The following is a 13,113-nucleotide window of genomic DNA, read 5'->3' as shown; positions in this document are numbered from 1 at the left end:
AATGGGGCATTTTAAAAGCATTTAAAATGTAATGCTAATTAGAAAGGTTATCAAATATGTTACTTACCATAACAGGGAATATATCGGAATTTTTGTGGTTAAAAAAACCAAGAAAATAGTGTTTATTAGTACTCAGTGTTTAATAGTGAAATTAGTACTTTCATTCTTGTGACTATAAATAAGGATGAAATCAAAACATATGGAGAATTATTTGGAGCCAGATACATAGATCTAATACAACAGTTTCATTTTTTTTTTGGCCACTTATTGGATAAGCATCAAATAACCACCTCCTGCATTTTCCTAAGCATTAAAAGCTAATACTAAGCCCTGGCTGGCATGGCTCATTGGATTGAGTGCTGACCTGAGAACCAAAGGGTTGCCAGTTCAATTCCCAGTCAGGGCACATGCCTGGCTTGCAGACCAGAACCCCAGTAGGGGGTGTGCAAAAGGCAACCACACATGGATGTTTCAGTCTGTCCCTTTCTCCCTTCCCCTCTCTGTCTTAAAATAAATACATAAAATCTTTTTTTAAAAAGCTAATACTAAAATATTAAGAAGGCTATGTGCCTTGCCCATGCCCTTGAAAAGTCTGAAATCTAATTGGAGAGGCAGGCCATAGAGAAATGGAATTACCAGAGATCAATGAACAAATCGCATTTAGTAATCACCATTATAAAAAAAAACCCTGTAATGATCCAGTTCCAACTATATGCAAAGCACTGAGGAAGCATAACAAAGACTCCTGAATGAGGCAAATTTCAAGGAAAATTCTTGAAAGGAGTTTGGGATAGAGATGAATGTGTACTGACAAAAAGCCAGAGAGAGGCTGCTACAGGTAGAGATGATTGAAAGGATGGCTTAAAAGCCAACAAAGGACCCTGGCATTGGAACCAGGAAGCTTGGATCAAAATTCTGGTTCTGTCTCTTACCAGCATTTTGACCTTGAGTGAGGCAACCTCCATAACTCTTAGTGTTCACATCAGTGAAATGAGGATAATAAAACCTATTTCATGAGTTGGTTGTTAAAGATTAAATCAGTGAGCATATGTGAAAATATGGGGTTTAACAAAGTAGTTGACATGGAAGGCATGTAGATGCTCTTTAAGTGAATGAAAGCAAAGTTGTAACCAGGAGTTGAAGCAGAGAAGGTGCTAAGCCTATGAGGTTGTACAAGTAGAGTTGGCTCATCTGGCAAAATGTCTTGAACTCAAGGCTGAATCACTTTAGATTTGTTTAAAGTGACTTGCAGGATCCACTGTCAGCTCTTGAATGAGGGTGTAGGAAGGTGACCTTAAAATTGTTCTAACAATTATGGGATGATTGGAGGAGAAAGAATCAACAGGAAATTGGAAATTAAAGGGCTCTTGGAGTGTTTAGAAATGAGGCGATAAACCACAAGCAAATGGAGCTACCAATTAAAAAAGAGAAAGAGAGAAAGAAGGAAGGGGTCAGAGTTGAACATGAAGTAATCTGCATAAAGTTGGTACTCAGCACTATCACCTTGTCCAAACCACCACCTCTCTCAGCTAGACCACACAAGAGCTTCTGGGTTAGCTGGAAATGATTTCAGCTGCAGGTAGCATTTTAGTTATTAGTGGCTTAAATAATAAAGCCATTTATTTGTTTTTAGATCAAAAATTCTGAACAAATTCAGATTTCCCAAGGAATCCAAGGTTTTTCAGGGGTCCCATATCTGTGTCTCTATAACTTTCTTGGCCTTTCCCTCATGGTCACAAAATGGCTGCCACAACTCCGGGCATCATTAGAGCAAAGGCAGAAAGCAAGGGCACATGACAATGGGGAGAAGGCAGCACCAGCCAACTCTCACACTTGTTCTTTTTATCTAAAACTGCAATAGCTCTCCCTGAAGCCTTCCAGTAGACTTACTTCTATGGCACAGGGGTCATAGCTAAGTAGGCATGGCCACCTCTAACTGTAAGAGAAATTGGAAAAGTAAGCAGTATAGTGGGAGGAACAGGATAAGGGATAACTTTTATGTAGGTGTCAATAGTACCTGCCATGGCTTCCTAACTAGTTCCTTGCTTCCAGACCTGTTCCCATACAGTCCATTTCTCTTTTTTTTTTATACTTGTTATATTTTTCCATTACTATTTAGTCCCCTTATACCCCACTCCCCCCAAGATAGTCCATTCTCTATACAACACCCAAAGCATTATTTTAAAAATGTAACACTGATTTATTACTTCCCTAATTAATTAAATATTCCCCTAAATTCAAATATTTCCTATTTGCATAGTTAAGTGTGAACTCCTTTCTTAGGCTACAATGTCCTGCTCTATCTCGGTCCTGCTTATTCCTCTAACTATACTTCTCATGGCCCCTCTCCCCGACTCACTGTTTCATGGCCAAAATGACCTTCTATTAGTTCCTGCGGAGGGACTCTTCCCAAATGCTCCTTCTCATGCAGGTCTTTCCTCCTCAGAGAAGTCATCTCAGACTACAGTATGTAAGCAGGTCTCATGGACTCAAACCCCACTGTTCACTAAACCTTGTTTTTTCCGTGGTTACACTTAACCACAGTCCTTAATTTCACTTATCACAGTTGATCAGTATTGTGTTTTTTCTTAGTGTCTGTGTCCCCTGCAGAAGGTGAGCTCTATGAAGATGGATACAACCTTCTTGTTCTCCCTTTTTTTACCACTTCTTAGCACAGTGCCTGACACATAGTAAGTGTTCAATAAATATTTGCTGAATGCATTCATTGAACATGAATGAGCACATGATCAAGAACTGGGTCTTAGGCAATGAGAGGAAGAAGAAAAAAACAGTGAAATAGATAAGAAAGAGTTATAAAAAATTAGGGGGGGGGAATCAAAGGACCTATATTGTGTAGACCGAAAGAGCTCCAGGAGCAAGAGCAAAGGGTTCAACAGTGAGAGCAAAGGATTCATCAGTATCAGATGCCATAAAAAGAGCAAAGAGAAAGGACTGAAAAATATCAGGGAATTTGGGTAGGAAAAGGCCCATGGTGACTTTGCTTTAGAGGTTATATGAGAGGCACATGTTTTACCTGTTGCATAAAGAGCTTCAGCATCCAAGAGAAGACATACTAGCCCTGGAAGCAAGTGGTTTGCTTTTTCCTTCTTGGCTCCAACACTATATGGTGCCTTTTTTTGCTTTAGTTTTCCAGTTATTAAACAGCAAGAGAAATATCTTTAATCTCCCTCTCTACCTTGGTAAGATACCTCAAGTATCAAATGACAGAAAAAAATTAAATTGAGCACCCGGGAAGCTGCATATCAAGAGTTTCATAATAATCCAGGGGACAGATGTGTACCTGGAAAAGGATCCAAAACAAGCTTGTTTATTCTTCTCCACTGGAAAAAGTATTCCCTCTGTATCATTCAATAATCTTTACTCCACCCTAAATCTCCTCTCCCTTATATAACTCTCATACACAACTGTGAGTAGTAGGCTGGCAAAAAAGCTGCACAAAGTAGTTTTGAGTAAGGAGACTTTGAAACTAATTGCCCCATAAACATTTATCTTTTTTGCTTAACTGCTATGTGATATGCTTCAAATCATTACCAGAGAGAACAGAGACAATTATGAGTCACAGCCTATGAATCATATTAGAATAAAACTTGGTGACATTTAGGAAGGACTATCTGGAGGAAATCAAAAACCTCCTGGTGGCAGCCCCTCCAATTATTCCCATAGTGCGGATCCATGTGACTATCTCCATTATAGGCCCATCAGCTTTAAATTATTATCTTACATGTTTTTGGAAATAGCAATAGAAATAAATGCCTTTTCTTCTGTGTGTGTGCTGGCAAAGTGAGCACACATAAATACCTTAGTTTCTGGTCTTCTTCCAAACAGTGTTTACTTGAACCTCAACGGAACAGTTTCTTGTGAATAGCCCAGAAGAGAGAGGGTGGGTGTAGATCGGAGACTTCATCTACACTGCAGCTGGGAGGAGAAGACCCAGGGACCCCTCTAGGTCTCAGTAAAAGTACAGGTCTATCTAAATGGTCTCTTATTTAATGTTATTGAAAAATAAATAAGAGCACTTACAGAGATTTCATTAGAGCATAAAATGACTTTCTGTGAATAAAACTGATAACTTTCACTTAAAGACATTAATAGATGATTTGAAGAAAAGCGTAGCTAGTCACTGTGGAGGTGTGAATTAGAGGCCAAAAGGAAGAACTATCTGAAGGAACAGAACAAAAATACAGAGAGGTAGAGATAATGTGAAAAAAGGCCGAGAGCCTTAGATAAGTAACAAGAGCTCAAAAGGGAGAAAAAAGAACAGATGAGGGAGATGTAATACAGTAATTAAACTAATTGAAGAAATGTTCCTCAGGCTACAGCTTCAAAGGGCATTGCCAAGTTACTAGCAAGTTCAATGATAGAACATATACCCCTAGGAATATCATTGTCAAATTCCTGAACTTCAAGTATAAAAAGAAAAGCTTAACAGCTTCGAGACAGTGAATATTCCCATATTGAATCATCTCACTTGTATTTTTTATTGAGTTTATTGGGGTGACATTGGTTAATAAAATTATATACACTGTATTGTGGGTTCCACATATATAAAATATATATTATTTTAAAGTTATAAGAGGAAATTAAGAAACTCTTAACCATGGTTACAGAGCGGGGTGGGAGGGGCAGGTGGCAATCAGTCAGGGCTTGAGAAGGGAACTTTTGCTTTCCGCTTTTTTTAACTTAAGCACATATTTTCTTAAGTGTACAAAACTAGTTCATTAAAAATGCACATGATCTTTTACCCAGGGATTCAATTTCTAGAAACTTAACCATCCAACACTATACCTGCACATATGTGGGTTGATAATGGTACGATGAGCATTCTTATGCATAGGTTTGCAATAGGAAAGAAAAAAACTAGAAGCTACCAAATGTCCATCAATAGGAAATTGGTCCATAAATATGAGTATGTTCTTACAATGATATGTAATGCAGTCATCAAAAAGAATGAAAGTGTGATGGATGTTCACTAAAGAAAGCCACTTGCTGAACAGTATTATAATCATATTTGTCGAGTTTTGTTTTGTTTTGTTTTGAGGACATATGCACACAGGACAGTGAACATGCTGGCAAGAAATTTTAAGCTTGTTTACCTCTGGGTTGCGGAACTGAGAATTGAGGTATAAGAAGGCAAACGAATTTTTCCCTATAGTTTTAATTTTTAAAGAGTTTAATTTTTGAATGGTTTTAATTTTTCCCATGAACATGTACTACTTTTTAAACTTGAAATTAAAATAAAAATTTAAAGTGTAATAAATGATGTGTAGATATGTGTGTATGTACACATTCATATCCACATGAGACTGCCTAGTACATAAAAATATCAAATGGTATGAAACATCAAAATGCTGATTACAAAAATTGCATATTACCACATGGCATCGTTGTTAAATAATTTGCACTTAATTGTCAAGCATTTTTACCTTGGCATTTGGGGATACCCTCTTGTACCTTCTGTAACTAATTACTCAACACTAATTGTTTCTCTCAGAAATGCACGGCCCCATTGGGAAGCCCAATTGCAGGGCATATATACCATACAGGATGATATCCCTATCTTCTGAAATCTTCGATATTTTGCACAGCATTTGAGAAACATTTAAACCGTAATATCTAGAAATGAAAAAATCAATGTGATGTGCTCTGTGTAAAGTACAGCATCTTGAAAATCTATTGCTGAGCAGTTTCATTATCAATTGTATCGACATAAATAAAATCTTTTAATAATAAGGATAATTTAAAAATCTCACTGGGTCTCTTAGAAGCACATTTTTATTGAAAAGTGTGAACGTCTGTTAATGTAACCATCTTACCTACATAGTCAATAGCTTCATTTCTTAGTATCTTTCCATTATTTGTTACGTTTCTCTTTTGCAAGTCTGTTAGATTCCACAAATCTTGCTCCTGTCTCTCTCCAATGAGACACTTATCTTCAGTGACAAGAGCTAAATGCCATTAAATACTAGAGAAAATGTTTTAAGCACAGAACAAGAAGAGCCCTAGAATGACATAACAAGCACAATGCTCAGAATAGAGATAAATCTTTAGAAAATTAGCTTCTTTCATCTCATTAGTTTCTTGGGATCTTTTTATGATATCACAAACAGAAAACAAGTAAATCAACTTCCTTCTATTTTTTTTCACTTGTGCACCCACGTCTTGCTCTCATGAGTGAGGAAATAATGATCAAACCAAATCAAACCAAGTCTAGTTTTATCTGCTATCATCGGACACCTCCAAGTTCCTACAGAACTCAACTGACCATTCAAAAACCTTTCCAAGTATTTGAAAACCCATCCCCCAAATAAAGACCAAGGTGGTCTATGCTAAGCTATGATTCAGGGACAAGCTTGCTAGTTTGGAGCCACATAATCTGGGTGCAAATTCCAGGTTTCTCATTTTCTGCCCCTGGCGCTTTAGAAAACCACGAGAATTTTTCTGAGCATCGCTTTCCTCATTTATCAAAGGGAAATGCTAGTCGTGCCTATTTCCCATAAAAACATTCAATAACTAGTCAATGACAGCTAGATTACGTGAGGAGTAGGTGAAATAATATACTGGCAAGCATGCAGCAGGTAAAATAGTATGCGAACGTTTGGCCGTATTAGCTTGACCATTGCTGCCAAGAGAGGCAACTGAATACAGAGATTAGAGTTTCCAGCTCTGGCACCAAATGGCCTCAATTCCAATTCTGACCCCCCCCCCCCAATTTCAACTCTCCAAACTTCAGCATCCTCACCTGTAAAATAGAGATAATAACCTTTCTTGTTTCATTAGCTGTAGGGAGGATTAAATGAAATAATGTATGTAACCATTTAGAACCGTATCTGCCATGTGGTAAGTACTCAGTAACTATTTTCTATTTTTGTAACTACATTAAATCAGCTTTAAACAGTGATATTGAAGACTAACTCTAAACCCAGCACGGATCAGACTTTCTTCCATTGTGGGATCTGGAAATGCATGTTGTCACCTTGAACAATGACCCCTCTGGCTTCTCCTACTACACACACCTAACAGAATCGTGGAAATTAGAACTCGGCACAGTTGTCCAGAGCCCTTCCACTGCCTACATGCTGAAGGAGACATTCTGACCTAACTCTCCACAACAAGAGCCAAATCAAATGCAGATAGAAAAATTAAACTGCTAAAACCCGCTATAGTCTCAGTAATATACTGGCATCAACTGCATCCAGGGGGAGTGCTTGTTTGGAGTAGTACAAAACATATACTGTGAACTTAGATTTTTAAGATGTTTGGAGCCATGGATTCTTTTAAGTATCTGATAGAAAGAAAATATGCCCTCTCCCCAGAGAAAAGTTTACATGCCTATATGTGAAAACAAGGTCCCTGAAGCCCCCTGCTATGATTAACTTCCACTTAAAATATAATAATTATGCATGTGCTAAAGACAAAATTTTTAAAGATCAATAAATATATCTTTTTAATCTGAAAAGGATCACACTAAAATATTCATAGTGGAGAATTGCTTTCTTTTTTTTTTTTACCAGTTTTCATTGTTTTCCTTAATGAACTTACATTATTTTTGTGATTTTTAAAAATTTCGGTCTATAAATACTTACTCTGTTCAACTCAGAACAAATAGATTCAGTTTGTAATGTAAATGTGAATTGGATTTAAAGGTAAAGATTCCTACTTGATATTTGGAAATACTTCAAGTGAGTTTGTTGTTACAGGCAAGGCGGATTCAAGAGAAGTTTCCAGAAAGTAAGTGAAGAGTTGAACATTTATCCTCAGTAGAAGATGACTTCTGGAAGAGCGGGATCTGATTCTTGAGGAAGGAGCGTCCCTGATCATCAGTATCATTGAAGAGGGTAACCATAGCAACGGAGCCTGGTCTTCCTATCCCCAACCCTAGTTCCCACCAGTCAACACTGGGAAAGTGTGCAGGGGCAGAGAAAAAACACAGAACTCCACCCTTCCTGGGATCCCAAGAGCCTTGGGTTCGGTTAGGCTATGAGTCAGAACCAGTTAGAAAGACAAGGAGAAAGTCAAGTCGGTCTTTGAGAGCAAAGCAAATAAGAACACTGATTCACCCACAGTATTCATCACCCCATGACAGCGCCATTGTGGGCAAGGACTGGTCCAGGTAAAAGGTCAGCCTGCAAAGCAGCTGCTGGGGTGAAGGATAGGCACAGAGAGTCCGAGTAAACAAAAACTGAAATAAAGGGAGGTCCTGTTTGTCCGGACTTTAATAACAAAGTGCTTTTCTTAATTATACTTAGAGCACCTCACTGATCATTTGGTTCTCACTATTATTCCTTCAGATAATAATGGAATACATGGCAATTCTTGGCCTTTTCTATTAAGTGCCCCCACTGGTAGAGGTTGAACTTTGATCTCAAAGGTCTGAGGATGTAGTTCAAAATGGTCCACTGATGCCATGAAATTTCTTTATAGTTCTTGTGTTCTTATAGTTTTCTCTTAAAATCATGTAAATTTTACATTCTAGCCAACAGCATATCTATTTCTTCATTTGAAAATATTATTCTTAGGCTTTCTAACAAAATACAATGTTCCAACACTTCTTACTTGAGAAATAGAAAAATCAGGAGTTATATTCTCTCCATTTTATCAGTGAGAGCTATACAGCTATTTAACGGAAGAGCTGAGATTCGACACACATCCGATTCCAAATTGGCAGCATTCCTTCTATGACTACATGTGCCAAAGGAGGGAAATAGCCTAAACACTAAAAAATGTTCAAATAACCCAAAAGAAGGAAAGGAAGGGAAATTAAAGGAGTGAGAAGAAGAAGGAAAAAACAGAAAATAAATGTATCCAAATATATCAATGATTATATTAAATGTAAATGGCCTAAACACACCAATTAAAAGAGAGTCAAAATGGGTTTTTTAAAAACATTACCAGCCCTAGATAGTGTGGCTCAGTGGCTTGACTGCCGGCCTGTACCAAACGGTTGCCAGTTCAATTCCCAGTCAGGGCACATGCCTGGGTTGCATGCGAGAGGCAACCATACATTTTTATTTCTCTTCCTGTCTTTCTCCCTCTGTTCCCATCTCTCTAAAAAGAGTAAGTAAATAAAATTTTCAGAAGTGTGAAGCTGATTAGGTCAAACTTAAAAAAAGAAAAATCTATATATTGAGTGTTTAAAGTCTCATATCAATTCCAGGAAGCAAAATACCAGAGATGAAAGAATAAGAAATAAAAAATTAATGGAAAGGTTTGAAGACTGAAATTGCAAGTTTTTCAACAAATAGAAAATGTCCTCCCTTCAGGCCTGGACTTTTGGACCTAATCAGGCCACTTACTCAGCACCTAGACGAGCTGAGACAGCCCACTCGGTTATAAGTTTTCCAATTTACAATAAAGCAGTAAAACAGGGCTATGAGGACCAGCTCTTAACTTTAATGTGAATGTGGCCACATTAAGGGAAATGTGGTCACGTTAAAAGAAAGAATGCTTTCTTTCCTTTTTTCTAGCTTCAGGTTATCAACTCACCCTTCCTGGCCTCAGTTTCCTCCTCTATAAAAACTCGGGCCTCAAGAAAGTCCGTTCCAGCTGTTATGGCCACTGCTCTTTGAGCCATGTCAGCTGTACCCTAGAATGGAAACTGCAAATTCACTCTGGTACATTCTGGGCTCCCGAAACTATAGGAAGTTTACAAATGGCCCTCAATGTCTAATCAAGGGCAGCCATTTTGGTCAAGACGTGAGTTAGGGTTGGGGGCAATGTGGGTAGGGAGAACGAATCTAGGGCAGCTCTCTCGTGTTTGAATCTTCTCTAACAGGCCAGTGTCACTGAGGACTGGTCATCTAAGTCTGTGCTTTTCAAACTGTGGGTCGAGACCCTCTAATAAATGGAGGAACTTAGTGGATCACCACCAGCCTGTTTTGGAATGGGAAGGGAAAGACGCCATCAGGGTTCATGAATAAGTGTCAGTACTACTTTAGCAAACTTGTTTGGGGGCTATGTGTGTCTATGTTAGGTTGTGATATAAGATGTCTTTCTATGCTGTGAGAAACAGTCAAGAGTTTGAGAGACACTGATCTAGTTGTGAGTGGAGAGAGGGGCATAAGGAGAGGTGTCTTTCCAGACCAGGTATAGGCCTGGGGGAGGGTAGGGAACAGGATGCTGGAATTGTCCTGTGGCCCAAATTCCCAGCTGACCCTCTGAAAACTCTCTCAGGATCCTTGAGAAAAGGAAAGAGAGGAGGGTCTCCCACATCCAGAAAGTGACCCTGGCCTGTTGGCTGAGCCCCCTGGCCACTGGCCTGTGCCAGTGGGATGGCTTTTCCATGTATTGTTTTGCCAAACAGCTCACTGTTCAGAACCAACCGTGGCTTCTAAAGTGTTTGCACAGCCACTGTGCCTCATGTTGCCTTGACATTTCCAAAATTCAACATGATCCAGACAGGATTTTAAACTTGTATATTTAGTGATACAATTTGCAATTCTCACTGCAGGAAGATCTTAAGTATACATCGCCCCTAGGGAAACCAGCCCTGCTGATTCGGTCTGCACTTCAAGCTTCCTACCTTATCTTCAGGTACCGGAAGGTGTGTTACTAATTACTTGGTCTTTGCAGGGAAGGCAGGAAGTTTGTGACATTGCTATCAGCTTTACATTCCTCTTTACAAAGGAGCTAGGTGGGAATTCTTTCTCAGAGGCCTCCTTGGTTTCTAAGCCCACAGCTCTTCCATTACCTCGGTTGCCCCTGTTGCTATTGAATAAGCAAGTACCTTTCTTATGAATCTGGATTGACTTCCATTCGAGCTGTTCCACAAAATTTTGGAAGTCAATTTTCCTCAGCCCATCCACAGAGCACTGTGAGGCCCCTGTGCCATTCACTGTGTATCTCGTGATTCCACGTGATGGGAAAAGAGATGTGTCCTGAAAAGTGGGATCAAAGGCAGAGTGTCTAAAACAAGCCCAAACTAAGGCTGTTTCACATACCCCTTCTCCCAAAGATCTGTTGCTTTGTCCTGAAATTGCAATAATTGACTTTGAAGGAGAGGAGAAAAAAAGCACAGAACTTGTTCTAATCCCTGCATATGAGACAATAATCAAGGCCACTTCCTTTATTTAACCAATGAGACTATCCATTGACAAAGCATTTAAGCAGTCACTACCTAAGTCACAGCAACTTCTTCAGCCCAATGCCTAAGAATTACATTGTAGAAAGAAGGGTGAAAAATTATGTTGCTGGGACTTAACTTCACAGATAAGGAGAAAGATTAAGGGGCCCACAGTTCATCTTTGAAGGTAAGAATCCATCTCAATATCATCACTGGTATAAAAATACCATGTACCACCTGGCCAGCTTATACCACACATTCAGAAATATACATATATACTATGTTAAAATAAAATTCAGTTAATTTCACAACTATTATTCAGCAGAAACTGGCTCTTAAAAACCTTCTAGTAAACTTTAAACAGGTTTTGTGAAGCCCAGCCTAGTAAGGTGGGGGCAGATTTGAGTGCTCCTGGGTAGTATCGGTGATAGAGCGAATTGGATCTGAAACACAGTTCACTGTAGGAAGAGTATAAGAAATGCCAAGTTTAAGAAATTAAAAGGCTGGCACTGTTCTCACCACGAATAGTCCAGGAAACCAGCCCCTGCAAGAAACAAACCCCAAACCTGCCTCTGCTGTTTCTCAGAGACTGTGTAAGCCTCTCACTCTGTCCTCTCAAATTGAGAGAGGGGCGATCCTGTAACATACGAACAGAATAGTCCATTAAAAGCCTACAACTGTAACAGCATGAACAATTAAACATTTAAAAGATAAAAGATAAGTATATAAAAAAGCATTTTCTAACTTAAAAAAATAATATCTCAGCATCTCTTCATGGATGCAAAGGAGGGTGTCAGGTTGATGTACTGACATCAAAATGTTTCTATGGCATAACGTTTAGTTGATAAAATAAATCTCAGAAGAAGAGACAAAAAGGCTGGCTTCTCCCAAGGTGGGGAAATACAGTGAAACCATGGAGGGGTCTTTGTCAGATTTTACTAAAACCCTGTTGCAGATAAAGTAAGAGTGAGATTTCCAGCAGGCCAAAGTGGTCATTCTATCTTATTAAAAGAGCATCGCATCTGAGGCAGAGTCATCAGTGTATTCTAGGGGTGTGATCAGTGACTTCCCTCTAGGTAATTAATTCTAAGTGGCCAAGAGCTTGCCCACTTCACACAATGAGCTCAAACCCAAAGCGTGGGTCTCCAGACCCAAGTGCAGTTTCCTGTTCCCACCAGCTCACGCTGTGACTCGAGTAGTTTGCTGAGGTTTGCAGTTTGCAGTTACACTCATCTCTTCCTTTCTTTTCTTTTTTATTCCTCTGATCTGATCCAGACAAGCCTCTGGCCATGGCAACAAAGAGATAATATCCTTACCAAGATGTCTCTGGTATTTCAAGAATTACTATGTATGTATTGAACTAAATCTATATTTAAAAAAAACTTTTTTCCCTGTAGAAAGTAGAATTGATGGCTCTTTTGTGGGGATATCATGATGGTATAGAAGCAGACCCTATATAGACAGGGCTAAGAGCACTTCCCTGGAATTCTAGAAACTCTTTTTGGAGGTGCAGGATTATTTTTACACATATTTCTTTCAGAGTCACAGCCACCCCCTCAAACCTTATCTCTGATCTTCAGCAAAGTTGCTTGGCCAGTTCTGGTCATCCGGATGACAGACACGGGCTGAGCTCTCCAAAGGTACCCCCACCCCACCCCAGGCACACTGTGCAAGCTTCCCTTCTGGGGCCTGCGAGGGAGCTTGTAACCCCTCCTGTGTACTTCCTCATAGTTTACTGAGGTAACATCTAGGTGAGAGGGTGCCCTTACCCTTTTCTCTTCCAGAGCCTTGCCTGTCACTAACTTCAATTGCTGACCCCAGAGATGTGCAACTGGAATGCCAGCTTCCAATGATGGTCCGGAGTGCTGTTAGGAAACATAGCTTTGACCTTCAGATCTGCACATCTTAACATTGCCCCCGTGAAATACAGAAGGGATGTGCAGTCACCTCAGCCTTGGCATCAAAACAAAATGAGAACAGAGGTGGCATATGTCCCATACAACATTCTGTGTCTTCTCTAAATCCACAGTAGC

The sequence above is a fragment of the Artibeus jamaicensis genome, unplaced genomic scaffold (assembly GCF_021234435.1).
Source record: "Artibeus jamaicensis isolate MK-2021 breed Jamaican fruit bat unplaced genomic scaffold, CSHL_Jam_final contig_3230, whole genome shotgun sequence".
Classification (NCBI taxonomy): Eukaryota; Metazoa; Chordata; class Mammalia; order Chiroptera; family Phyllostomidae; genus Artibeus; species Artibeus jamaicensis.
The sequence above is the reverse complement of the archived record's forward strand: the minus strand, read 5'-3'. Positions refer to the sequence as shown.